The sequence below is a fragment of the Rutilus rutilus genome (assembly GCF_951802725.1).
Source record: "Rutilus rutilus genome assembly, chromosome: 1".
Classification (NCBI taxonomy): Eukaryota; Metazoa; Chordata; class Actinopteri; order Cypriniformes; family Leuciscidae; genus Rutilus; species Rutilus rutilus.
Window position 1 is genome coordinate 79,201,225 of NC_140209.1, and position 6,330 is coordinate 79,207,554.

The following is a 6,330-nucleotide window of genomic DNA, read 5'->3' on the forward strand; positions in this document are numbered from 1 at the left end:
ACAAGTACTTAGGCACAATAATAGATAATAAGTTGCAATGGAACAGTAATACTGACACGTCTATAAAAAGGGTCTGCAGAGGCTGCATTTTATGCGGAGACCAAGGCAATTTAGAGTGGATAGTGATATGATGTTACTTTTTTTATCACTCATTTGTGGAGAACATTTTACTTTTTTGTTGTGTTGCCTGGTATTTCTCTTTGTCAGTGACCAATAAAAACAGACTGAGCAAGATAGTTAACTTGGCTAGCAAGGTTGCGGGGAAAAAACTAGACAGTATGACTATTACCTGTGAAAGAAGGGTGTTGAAGAAAGGTCAAGCAATGAATATGTCACACCCCCTACACCAGGCATATGAGGTGTTGCCATCAGGGAGGAGGTTTAGGCTACCCTCTTTCAAAACTAATCGAGCCAGTAAGTCATTCATTCCAACTAGCATTACATTTATGAATAAGAACTTACCTGCAGGACAGCACTTTAAATAGCATCATGCACTTTCTTTCAAGCTTGACTGTTACAGTATGCACAACTGCACTTTATTATCCTAGTTATGTGTAGTGGGGTTTGAGTCTTCTGTCCTGATGTTGTGTATGTGTGGGGGTGTTTGGGGAGAGGGACATTTTTCAACTGTCTTGTTGTCTTATGTATAAATGTATCAGACGTACTGTATGGTGTAGAACAAATTTCCGAAAGGATAAATAAATCTCTCTCTCAATAGAAAACAAGGAGAAATGCGCAGTCACATGCTCAAACAATCAACAACGTCGCTCTAGAGGTGCGTTGTGGACTGCGAAGTGGACTTCACAGGGTTTTCCGCCATCTTAAGTGAGATTCCAATCCGAAGGGAGCGAACATGTTCAGTTCGAAGGGCACTGCACACGGCATAGGGAATAAGGGAACATCAATACATCACTTCACAGGAAGGGGAGATGATCACCCAACTGTCATTTCGCGCACCACGTCATCACCAGTCAGAACGGTCATAACTAACGATGGAGGAGTTTATGTATGTGTGTAAGTATTCATACATTTCGCCATTGTTATACAAATGACAGTATTTTAACGGTTATTGTTGTGAATATTACATATACTACTTTTGATGATTATAATTTACCTCAGTGAATGCAGCCAGCTTAGCTAGTTTGTGAGGTAAAGTGATTTTATTTTAGGTAGATGAAAATAGTGCAATATAATTGTAAATATATAATATAATAATAAAAATTTAAATATGAATGTAGTCCTATATATATTTATGTTATATAATAATCTGCGCGACCCCGTCGTTGACTTTCTTTGATGACGTTTGCAGGGTATTGTCAGTGAAGTCCACTTCAGCTGTTATCCCGTGCTCAGGGGAGTAGGGGAGCAGTGAACACTGCGTATGGACCCTGTCGAATGGAACGCACATTAGATGTGTAAAAACAAGTGGAAAGCGCGAGCGCGCCGCTGTCTCCTTTCCACAAGCGCTTGCACAAAAAAAAGTACTATTGTTGAAATTCTCAGATCAAGCAAACTTCAACACACCCTTATCCACTATCTGCTAACGTTAGTGAACCGCACCCGAGCAAGCAGTTCCCCTGGAAATGCATTTTTCTAGTTTAGAGACAATTCCTAACCACTGCTCCGTGTTCCAATTCGAAAGCTTCAAGTTCAAAATAGACAGCATGGACGAGGAACAGAGCACCTCTAGTGCTTCAGATATAGGCCTAAGCGCTTCAGATGTAAGTACTTCTCTAAAGAAAAGCACATTTACTACAAAATAATCACAAATCCTCAAATCAGACATTTGGCAGTCTTTTTCGGTTGTGCATGATGGAGAGGGGAATCAACTACCTTTTTTGCCTGCTGCGATAAATGCCAAAAGGTGTTAACATACAACGGACACAAAGCGCATTTTTTTCCCCAAGACCTTTCGTGAGACAAAAAGTGAACATCCATCCTGCCTGCCATCTTGCGGGCATTTGCGGGCGGGGAGCGGGACATAATATCACAGATGCTTCTTTTGCAGCGATTTTTGTGTGAGCATATCAGTGAACACCCCTGACCACTCGGTGAGTTTCACGTCTTTGTAATCGAAAGTTTAATGCGTTTTTTGAAGGATTGTTCCAGTGCACATAGGCTGCCATTGTGTAGGTGGGGGGGGGGGGAGCGAAATAAACCTAAAATTCTCGGGACAGCAGCATGTGTCCACATTTTAATCTTAACCGTTCTATTTCTTCAGAAACGATCTGACCCTACCAATAGCCTGAGGGCGCTACATGCACAATAATAGTCCATATATGGAACATGAAGAAGAGCCATGACCATGTGACATTCCAGGACGTCACTGATACCTGACTGATACACACAAAGCTAACAACAGATCGCGCTGTAACATGCAGATACAGATGTTTTGAAGACAATAAACATGATTGCACTGATATTTGAGTTACCTGTGTTTTTCAAGCCATGCCAGGTATTTTCATAATAATAGATAATATTTATAATGTAATGCTAATCTATATAGACTATCATTGTGCAGAACACTATCCAATAGTATATTTTCTGTCTGATTTTTTTATCTGAAGCCAAATTAGATCACAGAAGATTATTTAAAACACTTGTCTTGCGTTATGAAGTAAGTTTGGAGCACAAACATGGTTTTAATCTCATAAATTGTCGTGTATTGATGGTGTGCTAGGCTAACATGCTAGCTAGCCCTAGGTGCACCTGCCACGTCTAGCAGTTATACTTTTATGATTTTTTGAATGCTACCTGAATTGTTTCTCTATTCAAGAAATGCATTTGATACAGTTTAAAATGTGAGGTGAACTTTGAGAAAAGAAATTAGGGACTGAAACCCAATGAATAGCCTGTAAATAGCCAGTCGTTAGTAGCTATAATGCAGACAAAAGAAATGCATATTTCGAGCCATAACCAGGCTGGAGAGGTGTGAATGTGTGCAGGGGGAGACTGAGACTGAATGGGGATCGTCTGCACCACAAAACAATAGAGACAATATACTGGATAGATGGTTAGAAGATGACAATAAACATCAGTAGCATTTTAGCGTCAAATCAAAATAAAGTCATTTGACATGGTCTTGAAAAACATTTAACTAAATACAGAGTTTTGGACTTATTATCTTCAGATTTTAAACATAAAATGTTTAGACATGTGGCTTTAGCTGTAGTGCATTTCTAGATTGCTCCAGTGCCAACTTCAATTTTATTTTCATGAGGATGTTTCATACAAAATAATTTCTAATAACTTTACAAAACTTTGAAGCTATTTATAACAATTTTTGTCATTACGACAATAATTAATTTTACATTTACAATAAACTGCCAGGTGTCAGCTTTCAAACGAGATCATACTTGTGCTTTTAGTGCAAAGGGTTCATGAACTGTATCTGTTTCAGTTTGGGTATGTCATTTCTGGGGATTTTTCAAAAGTGGGGTTGCAGCTTAACAGGTTAAGATTGGTCTGATTTTTTCAAGCGTTCGCTGTTTTTTTTACTATGCGTATCTTCAAGCGTTTACTATGGTAACGGTTAGCGCGCATAGTCTTTTGCATCACAAACAGAAGGCATTCAAACAAGAATGCGATTTAAATTATTTTATTTTTAAGTCTTTAATGCTGACAGAATCATCCGGCGCTGCCGTCTCCCAACGGTAAACTCCTCCTCTGTTGGTAACCACTCCTCTAGCCCGAGCTGGCCCGCTTTGGCCCAAGGTATTCGACGGGCCAGAAATCCTGGCCGTTGACCCCGAGTAAGCCCCGATCAAGCCCCGGAAGTGACAGTGGAAACGCGACTGGCCCTGGCACGCACTAGCACGGCCCAGCCCTGGCCCGACAGTGGAAACGCGGCTAATGGGGCTGTAATCGTTAGGCGATAGGGCTAAGTAGAGCTGTGTGTCGTCTGCATAGCTGTGGTAAGCAATTTGGTTCTTTCTCATTATTTGGCTCATTGGGAGCATATACAGGTTGAACAGGAGTGGCGCAAGAATTGAGCCTTGAGGGACTCCGCATGTCATGGATGTCCACTCAGACTTATGGTCTCCTATACTCACATAATAACCTCTCCCATCTAAGTATGACCTGAACCATTTTAGGACTATCCCAGAAAGCCCCACCCAGTTTTCCAGCCTGTCAAGAAGTATGTTATGATCGACAGTGTCAAATGCAGCACTGAGGTCGAGTAGTACCAGCACCGATAATTTGCCTGAATCAGTATTTAAGCGAATATCGTTTATTATCTTTATGAGCGCTGTCTCTGTGCTGTGGTGCGGTCGGAAACCAGATTGAAAATGGTCAAAGGATCCATTCGAGCATAAGAATTTGTTCAGCTGATTGAAGACAACTTTTTCAATGATCTTGCCTATGAAAGGAAGATTTGAGATCGGTCTATAGTTGCTTAATATGGTCTTATCCAGATTGCTCTTTTTCAGGAGGGGCTTGACAACTGCAGTTTTTAGGGAGTTTGGAAAGCTCCCAGAGAGAAGTGAGGCATTTACCACTTCTAGAAGATCTGCTTCTAGACTGTTTAACACACTTTTGAAAAAAGATGTGGGAAGTGTGTCAAGAGCGCAGGTGTATGTTTTAAGGTGCTGTACGGTTTCTTCCAAAATTTTGCCATCAATTTCTTTGAAATCAGACAAAGTTTCTACTTTCTCAGGTGGTCTGATCTGTCTGACCCCAGTGCAACTCAAGGATGTGCTGATCACCTTTCTGATATTATTGATTTTCTCAGAGAAGAAAGAAGCAAACTCACTGCACTTGCTGTCTGAGAGCATTTCACTGGGAATCTGGCTTGGGGGGTTTGTCAGTCTCTCTACAGTAGCAAAAAGAGTGCGTGTGTTGTTTAAATTACTGTTTATAATATTTGAGAAGAAAGTCTGTCTAGCTTTGCCCAGTTCCATATTGAAAGCATGAAGGCTGTCTTTGTAGATGTTATAATGGACTACAAGTTTTGTCTTCCGCCACATGCGCTCTGCTTTTCTGCATTGTCTTTTCATATTTTGCACTGCTGTTGAGTTTCTCCAAGGTGCCTTTTGTCTGCCACTCTTCTTCCTGACTTTCACAGGAGCAATATCATCAAATACACTTTTAACTTTTGAGTTAAAAGAATCAAGGAGAAAATCAACAGAGTCAGCAGATATGCTTGGTGTTAAGGATATAGCCTTCATAAATAGTACACTAGTGTTCTCATTTAAGCATCTCTTCTTGACAGACACAGATCTAGCTTCAATGGCAGGAGAGATCAATATATCAAAGAAAATACAGAAATGATCAGACAGTGCTACATCCTTAATAACAATCGATGAAATGTTTAGACCCTTACTGATAAGTAAATCTAAAGTGTGTCCACGATTGTGTGTGGGTCCATGTACATGCTGAGTCAGATCAAAAGTTTTTAAAACAGTTTTGATTTCTTTTGCCATATTGTTTTCTGCATTATCTATATGGATGTTAAAATCTCCAGCAATGGCAAAACAGTCAAACTCTGAGGTAATTGTTGATAACAGTTCTGTAAAGTCCTCAGCGAAGGCTGGAGAGTATTTTGGAGGCCTGTAAATAATGAAAAGTAAAATGCGTGGAGCACCTTTTAACACAATACCCAGATATTCGAAAGAAGGGTAATTCCCAAATGATATTTGCTTGCATTGATAGATATCTTTAAAAAGAGCAGCTAGACCTCCACCTCTCTTAACAGCTCTGCAGACACTCATAAAAGTAAAGTTAGGAGGGGCTGCTTCATTGAGGATTGTTGCACTGCAGCTGTCTTCTAGCCAGGTTTCATTTAGAAGCATAAAATTCAGGTTGTTTGTGGTTATTAAGTCGTTGACTAGGAGTGATTTATTTTTAAGTGAGCGGATGTTAAAGAGTGCTAACTTAACAGACTTACTTTTCCCCACAGCAATATTAGTTTCACATGTAATAGGCACCAGATTAGTTAGGTTTGCTGTACGGCTATTGAAGGCCTTAGACTTTCTATCTTGTATTAGAACAGCAATAGAGGAAGATACAGGCACACTGGGTTCCCGCTTGTTCTGTAAACATTTGAGAAAGTTACTGTTATCAAAACGGGGACCCGACACATATCACTGAGAGCTGGTATCAGTTGTTTTCGGTTCACCTCGAGCAGATGGAGGAGGGTGTGGGCCCTGGCGTTGTGTTAGAGACCGAAGAGCTCTCACAGGAGGGGGAGGGCGAGCTGGGCCCGCAGGCTTTGGTGGTAATGGTGCCTGTCTTTTTTTGGTTGTTATCTGGGGGCTTGCAGCAAAAGAGTGGGATAGGTTGGTTCCAGCATACACCAGTTCTTCCATTTTCTGTGAGAAGCACAGATGT